Here is a 23,585-nt window from a genome sequence, read left to right as displayed (position 1 = left end):
CCTATAAATACCTGATCTAGTTTCTTGTGTTATTCAGATTTCTTTTGATCCTTGATGGTGTTGTATCACACTATGCTGTGTTTTTAAATTGCTTTAATAAAAAATAATATCACAATAGCACTGGATGTTTAAAATTATGTTATCCTTGATTAATGACAATAAATTGTTTAATAAAATATTGAGAAAAAAATCAGTTGGTCACCGGGTTTCGAACTCGGGATAGCGTATCTGGAGTCAAACGCCCTAACCATTAGGCCATGTGCCTCTGCTGAAAATTGCTGTGTCGAAATACAGCATTTATTATATAAATGGATGCGTCGTCCGATAAGAACAAAAGAATTGTAAAAAATTTGATTTTTTGGCGAATGGGGCTCAGAATTTGTATGTAGGGTATCTCAGAAGCTGCTAGGGTATATTTGGAAGTGAATCTGAAAAAGTAGTGTGAAGGTGAGAACCAGGTAGACCTGTAGCAGTGTCCAAAAATTCTGGATCAGTTTGATTTGCAACTAATTTTCGCTATGAAATACCGCGTGAAATGGAAGCAAAAATATTTGTTTATTACGAACAATGATTGACTGTAGGATTGGTGGCCCTTTTGGAATTAATGAGTTGTCAAGATATTACACCTGGGACTGTAAATAACATTTACCATGGTTTTAGATACATTTTGTACCCAGCTTAAAAATAACATCGAACAATAGAAGTCAAGTGTTTTAATGTTAGGTGTAAATATAGTCTCATGGGAGCATATGTTATTAGTCTTCTTTATCAGTCTTTTTTTTTTAAAACTTGCTGGTCACGGCTACCGCGTGACTCTAATACAAGGATGTGTTGCTCAAATGAGTCAATTTCTAACAGAAATCCCAGCCATGAATAGAAAATTCATTAAAATGGATCAGTATGTTTCAGAATTATTAACAGTTCTTTGCCTTTGATAAATATTTTGCAAGGAATGAAAGCTCAGGCCACTAAGTTTTTGGTCACTATTAGATGCTAACATATGTATTTGGCGTGAAATTGAACTCTAGGGGTCATTCTTTATACAGGGATGTGTTGCTTAAATGAGTAATTTTCTAACAAAAAATCCTAGACACATTAGTCCATCTTTTACATAGAAAATTCTTTAAAATGGGTCTGAATGTTACAGATCTTCAGATAGTTCTTTGCCTTTGATAAAGATTCTGCTATGATTCAAAGCTCAGGCCACTAAGTTTTTTGTAGCTTTTGTAGTGGATAAACAGTTTTTCAACAGCTCTTTTTGAACTTAAGTGTCTAAAATGCTTACATTTTCTGGAGCATAGACAATTTTGGAGAAAAAAATTGTCCATATTGGGTACAAAATGCTTAGAAATGGATACCCTTTTCTTGCAAACTAACCCATTGAAATTAATAAGGGTTTAAAGACTTGGACCATAGATCCTTCATTTTTAGTCGACTTGTAATTTTACTGTATTGGGCTATTCCAATTGAAATCTATACACCCCTATGGAAGACATGACCTTAATCTTATACACATGTCTGCCATAGGGGGTGTATGAATTTCAACTGCAATATCCCATTGTACCAACCTCTTGGATCTTGTACTGTTACTCTGACAGATGCTTCACCAGGTTCACTCATGCCAGCTTTGTTTTCAGCGATCACTCGGAACATATATTCAGCATCTTCGATTAAGTTAATGATTGTGCATTTATTAGTTGTCACCTCCTCACGGTTGGCGCGGAACCAACGACGACTCGTCATCTCGCGTTTCTCAACGATGTATGAGATGACGGGGCTACCGCCATCTGAGTCTGGTGGGTTCCATTGGAGTTCGACTGAGTCACGTTGGATGTTGCTCACTTTAGGTTTGCCAGGTGGCTTTGGTATATCTGTTAGGAGAAGAATGTGGATTGATAATACTTTTAGTAAATCTACTCACACCAATATGGGATTAAGGGTGCGGAATTTGACCGTCTACTTTTTATCTATAGTTTCAATAATTTCAATACAATTATATTATAAATACATATCATAAATATAATATATTACTCTGGTAAGATTTTGTGATTTTGCAAAAGTTAAAGTGGTACATAGCTAATTTAAAAATATATATATATATGTCAGGCATATCTAGGCATTAACAGCTGACACTGATGAGGCCTCAGTCAGGCCAGGTGATGTGACCTAGCAAAAGGGGTCGCTGTAGATAGCGGGTCTGGGCATCTTTACAGGACAGACAAGTGTAGCCGACAATTGGCGTTACCCGACCAGATTTTGTTTGATTTGATTTGATTTGATCGTGGGTCATCTGCCCTGCATTTGCAGATGAGCCACAGGGAGAGCGGATTTATTTTATAATGGAAGCATACAAACTTTGCCCTCAGTAAATGTATGGAAAGTAGAGATTTATGATAAGTGTAGGCACTTTTGGCTTATACACCACAAATGGGTTTTCATTGGGGGGGGTAAAATAATGATCTTGGTATCATCATGTAAGCAGGGGGATAGGCAGCTTTCTTGGTCAGGAGGGGCAAAATAAAATTTTGGGGGCACAGACCAAAAAAATTGCAGTTTTGTTTTTAGAGAGGCTTTATTGGGATAATGTGCGCATGTGGCGTGCAAAAATGTTGTATTTTGCACTATTTTCGCCCATGATTGGCGTGAAAAGGGCTTTATTGTGACAATCTGCACGCACAACACAAATTTTTTACACTATTTTGGCCCATGATCGGGGCGAATTTTGCCCCTTGCCCCTTTTCTTTTCCTTGGCCCTCCAGATTTTCTCTTTCATTTTTTGTCAGAGGGGCACTTTTTTCTTTCATTTTTTGTCAGGGGGGCACTCTGCCCCCATTGCCACCCCACTGGCTATGCTACTGCATGAAAGATCTTCATGTTAGATGCCAGTACTTACCGAATGGTGCTTTGGCCATGATAGAATCCCGACCCTCCAAAGGATCACTAATACCATACTGGTTCTCAGACGACACTCTAAACACATAAGACATGCCTTCCACCAAGCCTGGGACAGTAAAGCTATTCTCTATTGATGTGCCAGCCTTATGCCATGCAGTCCGGTTGGTCTCGCGTAGCTCTATCTGGTAGCAAGTGATTGGAGCGCCACCATTGTCCTCAGGTGGTTCCCAGGCGAGCCTGATGGTTGTCTTGGTTACGTCCATTGTGCGGAGTGGACCAGTTGGAGGACCTGGTTTGTCTGCAAAATTTAACCAGTTTTAAACAGTTTTAGATAAAAAATAAGAAATATTTAGATAAAACATATATAATATTTTCCACATATGTGACACAATAACAAAAAATTCTCCCCCTCCTCCATGCATTTCGTCCACGGCCCCAAGGAAGAACAGCTTTGTTAATTTGGACCTCAGTTGTGAAATAAAGCTTCCTATCCTATCCCATCCTCACAAAAATTTCTGAAAACTTACTCTTTTCGAATCCCTTTTTTTAGTTTTTTTCTCCTGCAAATTTTTAGTAGTCATACATGCCTCTTGCAAATTTCTCATTGTCTCGCCCAATTCCTTTTAAAGGAATTTTTATATCAAATTATGTTGACATTAGCTGACACTGTGATACAAGTTGACTGTTAGCAGGTAGAATAAAAAAAACCCAATACAGACAAGACAGACAGACACCCCAACAGACAGACAGACACACACCCAGACAGACAAGACAAAGACAACTTACCAAGTACATTGACTTTAGCTGTTATACTCTGTGATCCAAGTGGGTTGCTTGCAGTCAGTGTGTATATTCCTGCATCTTCTCTCTCCACTTCTCTCACAGTGATTTCAGCTATGCCTAGGAATTATAAACAAAAATATTTTGCATAATCATTTCTCAAATCAATTATCAGCTTTCTGTTCTCTATGTATTCTTCTATTTAAAGTTTATGTGCACCCCTGGTGTGCACCTTGCTCTGAAGATCCCAGTTTGGGATGATGGTAGACTAGTGATGGGATTTGTTCATCTTACATCATTTGCATACTGATTAATAATAATGAGCTTTATTTTATATTTTTAGTCAGTGGCTGTGGCTTAGGTTGTTAGCGCTGAATTTCATTGGTAATTCTGCATGCTGTCTATCACTCAACACCGCATCATCGAGGAAGACGCTTGTCGAAGCACGAGTATGCAGCACGTTCTATAATAATAAGCGAACTTTTCAGTTTGATATTCTATCATTTGCATATTGGTAAATATTAATAACCATTTGCATATTTACCTGCCAGAGCATCAATAGATATTCTGCCTTTAGCTTCAATGACTTCGTCATCTCTCTTCCAGACAAACTCTGGTTTAGGCCAGCCTTCGTAGTGTACAGCGATACGTAGAACAGCGCCAGCACGGATGTTAATCTCACGCATACGGCGGTCCATGTCAAGGGATGGCAAGGCTGCGAGAAAAGAGTATGCATATATATAAATAAACAATTTGAGGTCACAAGATGCTACTTGACAAAAGGAAATATATAAGGTGAGGAAATTAATGATCTGCGTGCTAGCCATAGGCTTCAACATAAAAAGTACAAGTTTGAGATATTTTCTCAAAATATCAAGAGCTATCTCAAAAACCACTGAACCAATACTAGGCTGGTTTGTACTCATTTTAATGCATTGTTCATGCTGATTCCAAATATGGTCTTGAAAATATACAATTCACAAATTTTAGAATTTTGAAAGAAAATTTGAAACTAGTAGTCTGCAGTCGACATCCGTGAGGAGGGAGTTAAAATTGTGTTGGGTCAAAATTTGGAACTGTATTTCCATATAAATCCACCTAAATCCATATAAAATAACACATTCAGCACTGACTTAGACAATGACAAGTGTTTTTCTGTCCATTGCAGAACTGATACCTACCACACCATATAATTTGTTTGTCTTCTCGGTGCAGTGCTCGTAACATTTTGATTCACTTTATATGATGCACACATACCAAATGTTTAAGCTAAAATGTACAACATCTGAACTTATTTCTATTTCATACCACTTCTAACCTTTTGAAACATAATTTTTCTGCCAGTAATGACATTCAATTCTTTGTGAGAAGATAAAAGAATATTCATTTTTCAACTCACATTGTATGTAGAGCTCAGCAGATGATCTAGCTTTTCCAGACTCGTTTTCAAGTACCACGGTATACATGCCAGCATCCATTTCACCAGCATCCATTACAGCTAGTTTGTGGACACTATCAGATTCCGTGATAACCTCAAAACGACGGCCTGTAAATACCTGACGACCCTTTCGAATCCTGCAGACATTAGAAATTAAGAATTATCATTAATTTACAGAATTATTTGCTTTTAACCCCCTGAGCACTACCTGCCGATCTAACATTGCCTCTGATTGGTCAATTACATGATATCTTCACTTAAATCTCCAATAAGAATGGAGCTTTGCAAATAATTCACCCCAATTTTTTTGCATGGTGAAATTATTCTAACAATGTTGCCGATTGGTTCAATTGATAATGAAAACTTCTTTTTGGCCAATCGGCAGGTAGTTCTCATGGGGTTAAATCATTTGAGGATAAAGGTTAACAAAGACATCTTTGATACCCATTGTAAAATGAAGCACAGTCAAATCGTCCTCTTCTCATTTATTGATACAAAAATAAAGAAAATTTTGTGTCCATATAACAGATCCAATTTGCTCTGCTGTTGTGGGGATGTCTCTTCATAATGAAACCTTCAAATTGACTTTCATACTAAATTACACCATATTTTGATCATAATAGAATATAGTCAATTATAACAATGTGAAACAAAAACTTACCATGTAACTGTAGGATGAGGGGAACCAGCCACTCTGCATGAGAATACAGCTTTCTGTTTGTCAGGTACTGCTACATCTTCAAGCTCCGATATGAAAGTTGGGGCAATTCCAACTAAAAACAATAAGAAATTGAAGAAATAAGCTTAACATTTCATAATATTTCATAAGAAGAATATGGCAGACATATTTCATACATTTCCCAGTGTGTAAGATTAAGGTCATGACATCCATGAGGGGGAGAATGAATTTCAACTGGAATATCCCAAAGGGACCAACATGGCTTACAAAATCTTCACATGCTTTTAATTAGAGCTGTACATTGACATAGATGAAAGTATGATGTCTGTGAATCATAGCCACTTGATCCCAGATGCCAGAACACAAAGCTGATGTCAAAAGAATATAACAACAAAACTTTAACCCCCTGGACACTACTGGTCATCTAACAGCATTTCTGATTGGTTGATAACTTGAAATGCTCATTTCAATTGCCAATTATGATTAGGCTTTAAACTATTCATGGTCAAACTTGCATTTGCAGATGATCTTATTAATACCCTCCTTGATTGGTTCAAAATTGGACACAATATTCATCTTGGCCAATCGGCAGGTATGTCTCATAAGGTTAACAACTTACCAACTGGTTCTGTAGCCTTGATCTCCTGTGATACCTTGCTAGGATCACTCTCATGTCCTGCCTCATTAACAGCAGTCACACGGAACACATACTCCTGGCCTTCTCTCAATCCAGTCACTGTAAATGTGGTATCAGGACATTCTGTCCTGTCTGTCCAGTCTGGTGTTCCCTTCATCCTGCGTTCTACACAATAGTGTGAGATAGGACTACCGCCATCGGAGAATGGGACAGTCCAGGTGAGGGTACATTCTGTGGTTTTGATGTCGTAGACTCGTGGTATGCCAGGTGGTGTTGGTTTCCCTGATGGAATAAAACAATACATGGTCACAGAATTTATACAAAAATGGGATTCTTGTTGATAAAAGACAGTGGTCAACTATCATGATTGTATGATTATGGGCCATAAACCATTCATAGCCAAATAAATATAAGTGGTGCAACTTTGATACACATTCTTAAACACTTGATAAAGTTCCTGCAATTTTATTGGTTCTTAGCCATGTGATATAACACGATATAACATGGTTCAGTGCGTGCCGGTCGATGCAATACTCGTATGTACTATTTGAACCAATAGGGGGTGCATAGGAACAACGGCACTGATCGATTCTTAGCTCTAGGTAATTCTTTGTAAAATGTAGGATTTAATTTGATTAACACTTGGTATACTTATGATTAATATTATTTGAATTGAAGTGTTTAAGAATGAGAATAAAAGTATTGTTTTTAGCCGCTGCTGTGCATCTATCGTCTCTTGTAACATGGGTGACAGCATTAATTTTGGCATAAAACATTGTTTTACTTAAAATAATGATGTCGCCCATGTTATAAGATGATAGATGCACGGCAGAAGCTAAAAACAATACCTATATTCTCTAATTACCAGCCCAGACAATTAACCATAGCATGATAACTGCTGACTTCTCCCTTAATGACAAATTTAAATACCTGATTTCTACCTATACGCATTTGTTTTCACTAATATTGTGTGATACATAATTTTGTCAGATTGGTCCACTATGGTGTGACACATTTTTTGTCGTTTATTAAGTGGTTTCTGTGACAGCTGATTACCCATGCTAAGTTGTGGTTTGGACAGAATGCATATCACATCAGCATCATATAGGCTCCCTAAATAGAGAAGGTGGGAGGTACCATTTATCTGCGGTGTACAACTCTCTCCAGGGCCAACTGACACCATCTTATGTCATTGGCTCAGAAGGCTGTGGCAGTTTATTGTGGTATGTATAGGGTGTGCACTTCTTAGCGGAAGTCCCTGATTGATGCTAAAGGGTATATAATATTGTATCACAGTGGTCAGGGAATTCCATGTAAAGTGTGCTGAGGTTTTTGGGTTTATGCCTATGCATAGTGCACTATAAACCACTACTATTTTGTGAAATACTTAAACCAAGACCAAACATTCCCCTCTACTTACTTGATGGATCAATAGCAACTCTTGGTGGAGACGTCGGCTCACTTGGCTTACTCAAGCCTACCTCATTCTGAGCCAACACTCTGAACTCATAGGTGCTTCCTTCCGTCAAATCATCGATCTGGAACTCAGTATCCTTGATAAGATCTGCAGATTTGCGAGACCAGGCGAAGGCAAAGTTTTCCCTGACTTCAAGGATGTAGCCCTGGATTGGTTTTCCTCCGTCGTGTTCTGGTTGGGTCCAGGTTATTGACATGCTAGTCTTCTTGATGCTGTGGACTTCAGGTTTGCCGGGTTGTGTTGGTACATCTGGAAAAGTACACATTTACAAAATTATACTTATGTTTGGCCATGTGTTTTAAAAAGTTTTAATACACTATCACTGCTTTCGACAAACTAATACCAATGATATTATAGACTCAACACAGTGGTTACATTCTTTGATTGTATATACTAATATATGACTGGTATAAGAGGATCACGTTTTTTAAACCAAGGTAAAGGAAGGCAATCATCAGAATAAGCAATTCCAGCTGAAATACATACACCTATGGAAGACACATGGAGTGTACATTTCAAATGGAGTCTCCTATTCAGGTAAACTCTTTGAAATTCACACTTCCTGTTTGGAAGATTAACAGGGGGTATATGGACTGGAATAGCTCAATGCACTCTCAGAAGCAGGCAGTTCCAATAGATAAAACCCCAGAGGTATTGCTTAGTATAAATGACTATATGAGGATGTGCTGCAAATATGGGTATCATTTTTGAGCCCAAAAATGGGTAATTTTTAACAAATTTGAAATAATACTCAAATTTCACCTGAGTTGAACCCAATTTTTGTTTAAAATTTGAAAAACATTTGCAATATTGGGTTAAATTTACTCAAAATTTGTGGGTCTCCGGTATAAAAATGGGTCAATTTTGTTGGAAAATTGGTATGGGTCCTTTTTCAGATTCTTGGATACACATCCCTATCCAAACCCCCACAATGGAGTAAAAATGGTTGTCTGCAAACTGCTGCCTAGGACCTGGGCTTCATAGGAGGATACTGTCTGAACAATGAATGGGATGGGATATTCCAGTTGAAATCCCTAAACCCCCTATGGAAGACATGATCCTAATCTTCTACACAGGGAGTATGAATTTCAAATGAGGTTGAAATCTACACCCCTGTGTGGGAGATTATTATCATGTCTTCTTCCATAGGGGTTATGGAGTTCAACTGGAATAGCCCAATGACAAAGATACATCCACTTACTGAATGCCAACTTGACAGTGATAGGTTCAGATCCCATCAATGGCGGGCCAACACCGTTGATATTCTCGGCCTTGACGCGGAATTCATACTCCATGTTCTCCTGTAGGTTTGGCACTGTGAGTTGGCACACTGTTGCATAGGTAGTGATGACCTGCCACATCTTGCGGCCACCCTCACGTTTCTCTATGGTGTAGTATTCTACTCTTGATCCACCGTCATCCTTGGGTGGTTTCCATTTGAGGCCGACAGCGAACTTGCCGACGTCGGTGATCTCCAGCGGGCCTTCTGGTGGTCCAGGCACATCTGGGAAAATGATAAATATTTATCATTGTATTATTCTTTAATGGACATTTATCACTTAGTTTATCACTTATATCTTAGTTTATTGAAATTGTTACAGCAAGTTTTTGTTGTTGCTTGCAACAAGTTCTATTACTTTGAATGGATTTTGCTGTCTGAAGGGAGGAAAAGATGCTGATAAAAACATTTTAATTGGCATACAAGGCTATCATTGATCAACATAATAAATCTCAGACATTTTGAAGTCCAGAATAACAGATAGGGACAGTGAGAGATTAACACCCTACTCTATTTGAAACTGATTGTTCACTACATCTACAGGTATTGCTTTCTGTACAGACAGTTTAACACCCCCTCCAAAAGGAGTACTCTCATGGTTCTAAATGTACTTTGTTATGTCCCCTAACTGTGGAAGGTACAAGACACATTGTGGGATGCATTTTAATAGAATGTGGCCCATCACAACAAAACCTACCAATTGTCGTCAGAAATGAAAACTGAGTTTAAAAAATCGGGTTGAAGCTGAATTTTTTAGTTTTAAAATGACACCTTACTTGTTCAAATCGATACAGAACACTGGTTTTATGTAGTGTGAAAGGATCAAATTTCTTTTATTTTCTTTATATTTTCTGATCTTCTTTCATTATTATCTGCAAATAAAGCCAGCTGACAAGTGGTCAGTTTTGATGTGATGGGTCACAAATATGATAACATTCATGCCTGTGTCATTTTACTCCCATCCACATTAATTTTTGTGATAAAATGTTCGTTTTGTCTAATGTGATTCACTTTTGCTTACTCGCTCTGCAATTACATTTGGTACTTACCAATAACATTAACATGGATGTTAGCGGTCTGCCTTCCGGCATCATTTGCAACCGTCAGGCAGTAGACACCACCATCAGCTCTCTTCATGTCTCTCACGATCAACTGCGACCTCTTGTCATGGTGCTCAACCTTTGATCTGTCGTCATCATGAATCTTGACATCATGGCGATGCCATTCAGCAGTCGGTTGTGGACATCCGGAGAATGGAACGCTGAGACGCAGAGTAGTGCCAGCACGGACCGTGACGACTTCTTTGTAGGCGTCCATGTCAATCTTGGGCTCGCCTGATGTAAATTGGAAATAGAAGCAGAAGTAAAATTCAAATTACTCAAACCATTTATTGAACATATCAAATTATCATTCACATGCCTAAGATTTGTAGGCAATAGTCATGCACATACATTTGTTTACCATGCAGTTGAGTCAAAATACTAAACTAAATCTTTCCATTTCCATCTTCCTTTATTGCAATGTTTGTACACACTTTCTTTAGAATCACTAAACCTTTTTACATTAGCAGATAAGCAAGGTCTGCTTGTTCTCTGTTGACACAGGGCAATCTTCAGTGAACGGCTCTTTTCAAAGCCACCAAAAACTTTTACATTAGCAGATAGGTGAGGTCTGCTTGTTCACTGTTCACAAGGGGCAGTATTATATTCGTCCTGAAGAAAGCAGAGCTACTCCTGATGAAAGCTTGACGGCTCTAAACTTGTCCGACAGCATACCCGCTAAAAACTTACTCATTTTAATTAACACTTTCTTTAATTGGTAAATCACTGGAGCAGGTTAGAAGGACATCTTCGCAATTTTAAAACCATTGATGGCTAGTGTAAAAAAATTATTTTTTATCCAATATTTTTACCTTTGACACTGAGATTGGCTTCAGTGAAAACGTCACCACACTTGCATCTGAATCTGCCAATGTCTTCGGGTCCAACCTTCTTAATGGTAACAGCACGTCTTTGTCCCTCCTTGATGACTTCGTATCTGTCAATGGTGTACACCTGGTAGCCATCTTTGAACCATTTGACTTCTGCCTTGTCGTTGGAGATGCGGGTTTCCAGGGTAACTGTCTGGCCGACTTTAGCATTGATGTCTTTGAGTGGTTCCATGAACTCAGCAGTTTCTGGATTGGATTTGAAAAATAGCATGTTAAATCAATTTGATATTTTTACTAGCTTCAGATATAATTAGCATATTTTGTGATGATAATCCAACAGAATTTTGAAAACCGCCATTTACCATCTGGTAGTATCTTATAATTGCTATTATATCACTCATACATAAATTCTAGACAGTTCATTGGTTGATTACCATTTATCATATTTACTATCACCCTCTCCGTGTGATAGTCTTTACCATCATGTGCTCTGCCGTAGTGTGCTTGCGCCAAGCCGTGCGCTGACTCTTGGACTCGCCAATTTAGTTATGGGGTGGACCCCAAAATGTGAAGTATATCACGGCAAAACATGGTGTTATGTTGATGAAAAAATGTGTTTCCTACCTTAAATAGTATTTTAGTAATAGAATTTATGCATGAGTGATATAAAACAAATATTAACTGTCTTAAATTAGGTGTGTAATGGTGAAATATAATCACTCGGTGAAAGATGTATTGTTCCATTCCACTTGCCGTTCCGGTGATTATATTTCGACTATCACACTCATAGACAGTTAATATTTGTATACTAGTGTTTCAGAAATGATATATCACGTTGTATGGGAATCGTAACCTGCAGGTGATTGCCTAGCAAATAACGGATGATCACTAGCAATTTTTAGGGTTTTTTTAGTATGATATGGGGATAAGAGGTTATCCGCATTTGTTACTTACCGACAGGAGTCCTTGCAACAACTGGTTCTGATGGTTTACTGAATGGTCCCTGTCCAGCTTCATTCTGAGCTGCAACATGGAACTGGTACTCCCTACCCGTTACTAAGTTAGACACTACCATGTATGGTTCTTTCACAGCTTTCCTTGTTGCTCTTATCCAGCGTGTGCCATGAGTGTCTTTCATCTCAATGATGTAGCCGGTGATTTCTGAGCCACCGTCGCTGCGTGGGACCTTCCATGTCAGAGCCATGGTATCGTCGGTGATGTCGGAGACTTGTGGAGTGCCTGGTGCTTCTGGTACATCTGTTAGAAAAAGCAAAGAGATAATGAGACTTTAATTTCATGCTATGGCTGAATAATGATATGATTTAACAAAGTCTTACAGTTATTAACTTGTGGGAAACTTCATCACAAAAATATTGTCACATTCACTGCAATATATACATTACATTCTTCTATTTCAGTAATATGCAACAATATACCAAATTGTTCATCACCTATATACTTTTAGGAAGAATTGTCTGAGTATTTTATACAAAAATTGAGAGGGAAAAAATCTATGAAAATTTGATGAACATTATGTATCAGAACAAAAATAAAAGTATCATATATTGCCATATGACTGAAATCATTTCAGAAAATTACAAATGTATTCCAAGAAATTGATTATTGATAAAAACAGTCAGCCATAAAATTGATTATTTAAAAAAATATCACACTATAAAATTTTCTGATCAGCTGTAAAGCAAAAAAGAATAAAAAGATATGCATTCTTGCTTACATTGATGAAACATTCAGTCTTAAAATTAAATATTTTTAAAAATCACTTTATACAATTTTCTGATCAGCTGAAAAAAAAGGAAAAAATAAGAACATTCTTGCTTACCAAATGGACTCTTGACCAGTACGGGCTCAGTCACTTCAAGTGGTTCACTCTGACCATACTTATTCTCAGCCTTCACCCTAAACACATATTTGGTGCCATCTTTCAAGCCTGTCACATTATATCTCAATCCATGGATACTTCTTGACACAGCACTCCAGCTGAGTCTGTCTGCTTCTCTCTTCTCCAGAATGTAGTTGGTGACCTCGCTGCCACCGTCATCAAGCGGAGGACGCCATGAGAGGGTTACTGAGTTCTTGTTAATGCCTTCTGGTTTCAGTGGGCCTTCAGGTGGTCCTGGTTTGTCTGCAAATTTAGAGAAATTGGAATTTTTTTTAGTTAGTAACATACAATGCAAAATTATCACGGATAGGCAAAATTGCACAGTTGTCCCGTTCACCCACTATTAAAATTACATAAGCATGACAAATGCACATACAATTTGCAATTATATACTTTTTTGGCCAATAATTTTGATCTTGAACTGACCAAAAAGAAAACGCACACTTCAACTGTTTAGCAGATGTTGTCCCAGTATTTTGAGACAGGGGCAACTTCCAGGCAATATGGTTTGCCAAATACAGTCTTGTGCACAATACACACAAGTCACATGGTAACTTTATTATTCACCCAGGACCTTGCAAAGATTCTTCAGAGAATGGCCAAGAAATACTATTTTTTACGCAAAATACATTATCAATACAGAGATTATTGATTAAAAAAAATACACTTCTTTACATACCCAGAACCACAACTTTGATTTTGCCGCTTTCAGATCCTGCCTTGTTGGTGACGGTTACAGTGTACGTTCCAGCATCATCCTTGACAGCAGTCTTGATGGTAACACCTGTGCCATAGTCATTGGTCTGTACCTGGACACGTATGCCATCAGCATGAAGTCTCTTGTCCTCTTTCATCCATTCTGCTTTAGGTGGAGGAGTGCCACGGAATGAGGCATCGAGACGGAAGAAGGAACCGGCTTTGACCGTTATTGTGTCTTTGTGTTTGATGTCAAGAGTGGGTGCAGCTACAGACGATAGGAAACAAAAACAAAATTCAATTTTGAATGTGGTTTCATTTTTGTACCAATTTTAGGGGTAAAGCTGTCGATCCAACTCTAATAAATATATATCATGTTCTGGAGACCATTCTCTCATAATTATGTATTCTCAGTTTAGATAATTATGTTCCTTGCAGAGTATTGCATCAGTCACCATCAGCTGCATTTCTGCAGCATAAATTTATAGAGCGATTTTAAAACCCACTTTTTAGATTTTCAGTACAATGTTAAGCTAACTTACCTGCTGGTCTCTCACACAGTACTGGGTGCTTTGTCTCTGAAGCTGGTCCAACACCAGCCTTGTTAATTGCCATTACTCTGAAGAAGTAAGACTGGCCTGTGAGGAGTCTAGACACTTTGTAAGTAGTCTCCGGTACAGGTGCGATGTTCACTCTGGTCCAGTCAGCATCTGGTTTGTCTTCTTTCCTCTCAATAATGTAGCCAGTGATTGGAGCTCCACCATCCTTAGATGGGGGAGTCCATGTAAGGGTGGCTCCGTCAGCTTGTATGTTAGAAACATCAATTGGACCTGGTTTGTCTGGTACATCTGTAGAAAAGATGAAAGTAATGATAAATATGAACCGTCTTGTTACTTATTCATTTGAGTAATAGTTTACAGCATTCTATAGGTTTTGTGTATATGTTTCAAAGCACAAGTACATCGGGCTATTCCTGTATAAATTCATACACCCCCTATGGAAGATATGACCTTAATCTCCCACACAGGGAGTGTGAATTTCAAATGGGATTACCTGAATAGATGGCTCCATTTGAAATCTAGACCCCCTGCCCCTGTGTGGGAGATTAGGGTCATGTCTCCCATATGGGGTATATGGGTTTCAACTGGAATACTCCAATTGTTAGATGACTGCTATGTAATAAAATGGTGTTGATCTCACACTTTACTGACAGGCTTATGTAACATTTTAATGTTTAATTATGTTAATTTTTTTAATTGTTACCTTTTGAATATCTATCTATGATCTGATAATATAAAATATTGTCATTAAAGGACAGAATTAAAATGACAGAATATTTCTAAATCATTTCATAATGTTGGTAAATTTGTTAAATAGCTTTATTCAGTAGCCATCAAATTATGACACTAGTAGCAAGTGAGCATTACTAAACCTTATGTAAATTTTAATACTGATTACATTCAAAGCCATCCAATGGTTCAATGATTTAATGGGCTATTCCAGTTGAAATAAACATACACACTATGGAAGACACGTGAAATCTACACTCCGTGTGTGGGAGATTCAGGTCATGTCTTCCATAGGGGGTGTAGCCAATTTACTTACTGTAGTCTCCTTTAGGTATAACTTTGTCTCCTTCGAGTGGTTCACTGGTTCCACATTTATTCTCCGCTCGCACACGGAACTGATACTCAGAATTCTCCGTCAGATTGGTCACTTTGTGCGTTGTCTCTGTCATCGCAGGGCCGACCTTTGTCCACATGAACAGACTTGCATCTCTCTTCTCCAAGATGTAGCCGGTGATCGGGCTTCCGCCATCGTCGCTAGGTGGATGCCATGCCAAGGTGACGTCATTCGCACCGAGGCGTACCACCTGTAGTGGGCCTTGCGGTGGCGTTGGTCTGTCGATGACTTTCACATTGATGGTGCCCGATTCCGTTCCAGCTTTATTTGTGGCTGTGATTACATAATCTCCACTGTCTGTTCTCTCTGCAGTGCGAGTTGTCAAAGCAGCGGAGAAATCAGAGGTCTCCAATGCAACCCGTAGGGTCTTCTCAACTGGTTTGTCATCTCGAGACCATTTGATGGTAGGTTTGGGAGTGCCCTTGTAGGGAACGTCCAGTCGGAAGGTTGTTCCGGCACGGACTGTGATTCCCTTTTGGTATTTGACGTCAAGACTAAGCGTTGGTACAACTGTAAAAGAGAAAAATATCAAAATGAGGAAAATTGCTACAAAATATTGTTTAAATATTTAAATTTAGCATGATTCCTTACTGTAACCAGGCTTAGAGTGCATGTTAATCAGGTTTAGAATGTACTGATAAACAACACTAAAAGTGTAATGTTATCACAGAATTAACAGAAAAACCTATTTTTAATATCTTACACTTTCAAGCAAATATAAGTAGCAACCGAAGGTGACTTTTATTGCATAACGTTATAAACCTCAGTAAGCACAAAACGTCATTGAGGTATGTTAACGTCACCTTTATTTGAATTTGTTTAAGAACATTTTATATAATTTGAATGGACAATCCTGATTAATCTATTTGCAGATCAGTAAGCTTCAACTTCCCCAACTCTCAACATCTTCAGATAGTAGATCTTTGATATAATTTCTCTAATAACCACTATCTTGTACAGGGCAATCTTTGTTTAAGAGTGCATCAAAAACATGACTAAGCATATAGGCAACTCATCTCCATACACTGCATTTTAAATTTAAGAAATGTCTTATGGTGGCTTACACCCAGCATGGCATGTACTCTATCAATTTTAAAGCCATACAGATCATTTTGTTTTGAAAAAGAAAAAAAACCAGTTCCTCCCTTACCAGGTGGGTCTTCAACAACCACACTCTGCGATGGTTCACTAGGTTCGCCGGTACCCGCTCTGTTCACCGCAGCCACTCTGAACTCATACTCCTCACCACGGTGCAATCGGGTCGCCTTGAACTTGGTATCTGGGATTGGTGTTATTGTGGCCTTGACCCAGCGTGGGCTGGTGGTCTGGCGCATCTCAACCATGTAACCACTTATTGCTGCTCCTCCATCACTAGAGGGTGGGCTCCATGTCAAGCTGACGGATTCAGCGGTGATGTTGGACACTTCTGGTGCATCTGGAGCACTTGGTACCTCTGTTTAATTTAGGAGGAAAAATTAAAGCATTAAGAATATTACCAAGTGATTGCTTTGTGTCTAGAATTTGATTAAAATGTCTTTAGTTCAACTGATAGTTCGGGGAGATAAATACAAGACAAATCTAAATAAAGGATTTTAGCATAATATATCACCTTGTCCCATTTAAAACTTCTAAAATATCAAAAACAACTTAGTCCAGCTCTGAACTAGAAATCTTTGCTTTGACTCAAAAGTAGCATCTGCACAATTTTTGTGTATTTTCTGTATATCTGAGACATACTAATTCAGAATCTGTTGGGTGCCAATGTGCCATTCTTGAGCATTTTGAAATAATTTCCCCAAATGACCCGATAGGGTTATTTATTTGGGGTCAAAAATAAAAGTGCTCCAATATCACTTTAAATTATATCAAATTATTTGTGTAGGACCGAAGATCCCAAAATGTAACTTGTTCAATTGAATATATGAATACAAAAGCCACCTAAGTCCATACTTTGGCCAAATTGAGTTAAGCATGGGAAATTGTTGCTATACATAGGCCTGTCATATGCATGAAAGAACAACTCAAATTCATTCTCTGTGTCTATTGGGCATGTACGTGAAAAATAGCATGTATGAAAGAATCACCCAATTCCATGATTTGAGTCTTGTAACACATTGATTGAAATCCAGTATGTATAAAAGTCCACTTGTAACACATTCATTGCTAGAGAATGACTTTTGAACAAAAAATGGGTTTAATAAAGGAAAGTGTGTGGTTTATATTACATGGCAGAATGCTTATCAACATTATACATACCTGTGTGCTTTATTTTGTATTATCTTACTAGTGGTAATCTCATTCTAACATTGTTGTCTTTGTATATGATTCAAAAACCACCTAAGTCCAAAATTTAAAATGAACCCCACGAAGTCCCTGAAATGCTAATCGTCATACCTAATACAGGTTAATCCACTCATTTGCACGTAAAACTTACCATATTGACCAGGTAAATATAACTGAAGGAATTAAAATGATACACGGGGTTTTCTCTCAAAATAACTTCGCATGGACTTAGGTGGCTTTTGTAATCATGTATTCAATTTCCAAGTTGTGCAAGGGGTCAAAAATTAAAGTTGCTCTGATTTTTGTGAAAGATGAAGCAAATTGTTTATTTAACCAAGGGTATTCAGAAAAAAGATTTGCCATTGTAACACTTACCATATTGTCCCATAGGAGTGACACTCTGTCCTTCCAGTGGTTCACTGACACCATATTTATTCTCGGCCATTACACGGAATTGATACTTCTTGTGTTCCTTCAGTCCCTTCACCTTGTACGTCAACTCTGTAATATCCTGAGTGGTGACTCTCTTCCATTTATAATCCATGTCGCCACGCTTCTCAATGATATAGGTGTAAATGCGGCTGCCTCCATCGCTGGCAGGTGGTCGCCATGACAACGTCACTGAATTCTCTGTGATATCACTTTGCTCTAGTGGAGCTTGTGGAGGTCCAGGTCGGTCAAAGATGCTGACATCTACGCTGGCAGAGTCGCTTCCCGCATCATTGGAGATGGTGACTGTGTATGTACCGGCGTCTGATTTTTCACAAGCACGCAAGGTGTAAATGACTGCTTTGTCGGTGGTGTCTGTTTTGACTTTCATACCAGCAATAGCTGGAGCACCATCCTTCTTCCAGACCACTTTTGGTATTGGGAAACCTGTGTAGGCCATCTCAATGCGTACAGGTGTACCAACTTTGGCTGTGATAGGCTCTGTAGGTGCAGTCAGCTTCGGAGCAACTATTTGAAAAAAAAATGAAAGGAAAGTTGTTATTTCTTGGCTCCAAATATCTCAAAATAATTTTAAAAATCAAGTACTTATACTTTCTATTGATTATCGTATAAAATATCATAATAAAGAAGTGATTATATCAAAAATGCCCAAATACAACATCTCGCATTGCACCTTACCCTACTATTTCTTAAACTGATTGTGAGAAGTATGTATAGATGTGCCTCTTTGTAAATTTAACAAGGTAGAGTATTCTGATTCATTGTAATGTATAGATACATGTACCCATCATATCTCTCCCCTCCTGTGGTATCCAGTGATTCATCTGTATCTCACAGTTCAATACCAGGGCCGGTGCTGGCTCTGATTTTCGCCAATACTCCAAATTGACACCCTACTCTTAAAGCCTTAATGTACGATCTTTTTTCAGAATATACCTATTCTGTCGGTCGGACATCTGGGCTATCTCTAGTCTCGGGCCCAAACTGCATGTGGCTCACGGTTTGTTGTGAACAACAGAAACCGGCTGTGAAGGAGGCTACATAGCGATGTTGCTGGAGTGGCATTCAATTTCGGAAAAAACGACACTCGACCATGGAATTTAATTTTACGTTTGTCAGTATATAAACGGTAAATCAAGTAAGTTTCTTTTACTCTGAAGACTTAGAAACGGTTGTTTGATTCCACTGACTATTTGCGATCGAAATTTACATAACACCAATGACAGAAATCATCAACAAAAATCAAATTAGGGACTTGTTTTCACTCGAACATCATCAACCGGAAGTGACGTGACACGGACCGACAGAATATTTTTTTGACTGATTTTTTGGCATAATTGTAATACTTACACATGTTCCAACTTAAATCTATGAGCAAACTGTCAAATTCGCCCTATTTGTAGTAAAACAGATTGATTTTCTGTTGGTCCGACATATTATCATAATTTGTCAGATTATGATAATATGTCGGAACGACTCGCAAATCGTAGTCTCCTACGAAACCAGTTTGGTTATGCTCCCTCCACACGTGGAGAGAGCGTAACTAAACTGGCTGCGTAGGAGACTGACTCTGAGGCTGTACTCGCCGTAAAGTGCGAGATATTTTGAGTGATAGAGGTGAAGTTTATAATGTTGTTTCTTTGCAAATTTCCAATGTTTTTCGTGTCCAAATGTATTGGGAACTTTCATAATGATTACATATTAACTATTTTATCATTTTGGAAGAATAAAATAAAAATCTAAAAATTTAAAAAGACCGTACATTAAGACTGTGAGGAAAATAATTCTGGATTTCATTCAATACCCACCTGCAGCATCCTGAGCTGTGACTGTTTCTGAAGGCTCACTAGCAGGTCCAGTACCGGCTCTATTCTCAGCCGAGACTCTAAACTGATACTGTGATCCTGTGAACAATCTGGTAACTCTGAATGAAGTCTCTTCTGGAGTTGTGATTGTGACCTTTGACCAGTAGGTACTAGAAGCGTCTTTCTTCTCTAGAATGTAGCCTGTGATTGGTGCTCCTCCGTCACTGTAGGGCGCTGTCCATGTGACAAAGACCGATTCAGCATTGACATCAGACACGGTTGGCTTACCAGGAGCATCTGGTTTATCTGTTTACGAGATAAAAATGGAGTCAATGATAACTTTGTTTAACATTATACACTATACACACTAAAACATGAGAAAGTAAATTGCTTTTATGTATTGTTCTTAAAATTTGTGTCCTCATCTTTTGCGTTAATTACATAAAAGATTTCCTGATCAGCTCTTGAAGTTTCATATTGGTTACAAAACAACAGGACAATTAGGACTATGTTCTTTGTTCAGAAGAATTTCAAGTTAAATTCATTTTTTTTATTTCATGAGAGCAAACTAACAACATTCCCTAATAACAACACTTCTGGGGCTTGAACTTGTACCCTAAAACAACGTGTCCAGCACCTTGTCAATTGAGCTACCTTTATTCTGGTGATTTTTAGCTTTTCAGAGTCAAATTTTCATCCCAGAGAAGATATCTTACACTTCCCATAATGCATTTCTCCCATTTCAGTTTTCTGTACTAATTTGCTATCTAGAGCAAAATGGGCCGATAGTGGCCAAATGTACTATAATAAACAGAGCACATCCAGATCTGGCACAATATGTTCATTTCTTGATTATTAACCCATATTTAGCCAGTCTTCTCAAAATGAAAAAACCTGTACAAAGTAATGGGAGTGTCATATGATGAAATGAGGTGATGTATCATGTTGCAAAGGATCCTGGGAAGGGTAAAATATCTTCTTTTGTTTCATCCTACTCACTGTATTTGCTCTTCATCTTGATACTCTCAGTTGCTTCCAGTGGTTCACTCTCTCCAACTGAATTAACAGCTTTCACTCTGAAAACATACTCGGAACCTTCCACCAAATTCACCACCCTGAATCGTGTGTCCGTCACATGACCACCTGCTGGTGACCATGACATACGTTTGGTGTCCCTCTTCTCCACGATGTAATGTGTGACTTTGCTGCCACCATCTACCTTTGGTGGGTTCCATTTGAGTGTCAGTTCTGTGCTGTCAATGTCTTTGAATTCCAGAGGGCCAACGGGTGGGCTAGGTCTGTCAATGAGCGTGGGCGTGGACTTTTGTGCTGTCCTTGCCAGCAGGGTTGGTTACCTATAAAAGTGTAAGAAAATTGACAATTTTGATTATAGTGTAGAGTCCAATATAAATCATATTGCCATTTTGTTATTGATAGGAAAGATAAATATCAAAATAATAAGGTTATAAAAAATGTAACTTTTCACACTAACATGCATTACTTTCTCCTCTATCTTGAGTTGAGATATTTAGGTAAAAAATGCCATTTTTTGGTGATTTTTCCCCAATTTCAACCCAAAAATGAAACTTTGAAAGCAAATTGAGTAAACTTCATATTTGCTGTCTGAACACATGTCACATGACTACTTTTATTAAAATATCCATTAACAAAAATGTTGAATCAGAGTCTTGATGCAATATTTGGGGGGAAATGCATTATTTTGGTGATTTGGTCAAATTTTGACCAAAAAAGCTAATTTTACATAGTAAATTTTACAAAATTAAGATTTATGATATAAAATTTGCCAAAAAAATTCAATTGCAATATCTCTCTGAGAGTAAATTTGCAAAAAAGCAAATTTTGTTTGATTTGGCAGGAAACCAGCAATCTCTTCTTACCGTGAGTACAAAGACACCTTCATCAGCCTTAGTACAATTCTTTGCTGTAAAGATTGTGCTCCTATCTGTCGTATCAATGGTGATATTTCCTGTAGGTTGTACTGCCATGCCATCCTTAACCCACTTGACATCTGGTCTTGGTATGGCTTTGTAGGGCACATCAATGTGGAAAGTTGTGCCAGCTTTGACGATCATTGTCTCCTTGACTTTGCTCAAGTCCAACTTGGGTGGAACTGTTTGAGATAACATAGAGAATATTGCAATAAAGTTGAATGTATGGATACTAGAGAGGAGTATATATGGAAGGTTGTACATGTACTGATTTTATAAATCATTGTGTCCTTGACTTTGCTGAAGTCTAACTTGGGTGGAACTGTTTGAGATCATAGAACATTGCAAATGGTTTGAATGTATAGAAAATAAAGGGTGCATGTGAAAGATTGTAATGATTTTGAAAATAATCGTCCCCTGTACTTTTGCTCAACTCTAACTTGGGTGGAACTGCTTCAGATAACATAAAACATTGCAATAACTTGCAATCGTTTCAACACTAGGATACAAACATAAGTTTAGGCCAACGGAAAAATTTGTGTTAACCTCAAGAGGGAAAAAAAAAGTTAGGTCGGTTTTAAAAATCCCCACAAATATTAAATAATGCTTCTTCCATTAGGAACAGTTGTCAATTTTGACTACTGGATACTTCTTAGATAATCAATTTAAGACTAGTCTTTCATTAAAATATTAATTTTAAGTTAAAAACATTGATTTTTTGAACATATCTGTAAAAATTTCATTAAAAAAAATGCAACCCTGATTTTTAAGGATTTAGAGTCGGTCGCTGAGGGCAACACAACAATGTTTTTTGGCCCTAGACTGTGATAGTCTGAAAATACTAGTTCAAAGGTTGAAAATGACTGAATATGTATTTCAGGCTGTAGCTTGAAATAAAAAAGTTAAGTGTGATATGTGTGGGGGGTAAAACCCTTATTCTCAAATATTGGCGCAGCTACTTACTTGCCACTCCTTTAGGTTCTGTAGCTGCACTTGGTTTGCCAATACCAGCCTTATTCTGTGCACTGACACGGAACTGATAGGTGTTGCCTTCAGGGAGGTTCTTGATGGTGAATTCGCAGGCTGTCAGTGTATCTGTACTGACTTTGGTCCAGCGAGGACTGAAGCGTTCTGATTGTTCCACGACATAGTTGGTGATGGGTGAACCTCCGTCTGTGTCTGGTGGAGTCCACTTGACGGTCAGCGATGTAGATGTTGCTTTAGAGATTTCTGGTGTGCCTGGTATACCAGGAAGATCTAATTTTAAGACAAAAGTTTAGATATATTTGTAAAGATTTTGAAAAATATGACAAACGATAGAACAGGATGCAAGAGTGTAGAGGGTATACAATACGACATCACTCATAACAGAGTCATCCTCCATAAGGTACCACAGGAAAATTCACATGATAATACAATAAAAGCGTGTGGTATGAATGGTTGTGGAATCGATCTAGAGACCTGTTCCTCTTATCTTAGAACTGTCCTCCAGCATGGCTGCCATTTCAATTGTTATACCGTTCCGGTTGGTTTATTGCATACACTCTATACAAGGACTCGTATTGTTCTAAAAGAAAGCAATGGGACAAACACCATACACATACTCTATAATACTCAGAATAAATTGAAAGAATCTTCACTCTTGAAAACAAGTCCTAAAACTAAGAATGGTCGTATCTTGTGTTCTGCACAATTTAAACACTT

General features: G+C 38.1%; 1 pseudogene; it reads right to left on the bottom strand.

The window, feature by feature from the left end:
- LOC140167517 (twitchin-like) overlaps positions 1-23,585 on the bottom strand; it is a 118,454-nt pseudogene that overhangs the window by 62,610 nt on the left and 32,259 nt on the right.

Source organism: Amphiura filiformis, chromosome 13 (genome assembly GCF_039555335.1).
Source record: "Amphiura filiformis chromosome 13, Afil_fr2py, whole genome shotgun sequence".
Lineage (NCBI taxonomy): Eukaryota > Metazoa > Echinodermata > Ophiuroidea > Amphilepidida > Amphiuridae > Amphiura > Amphiura filiformis.
This window is presented reverse-complemented; position numbering and strand designations above follow the sequence as displayed.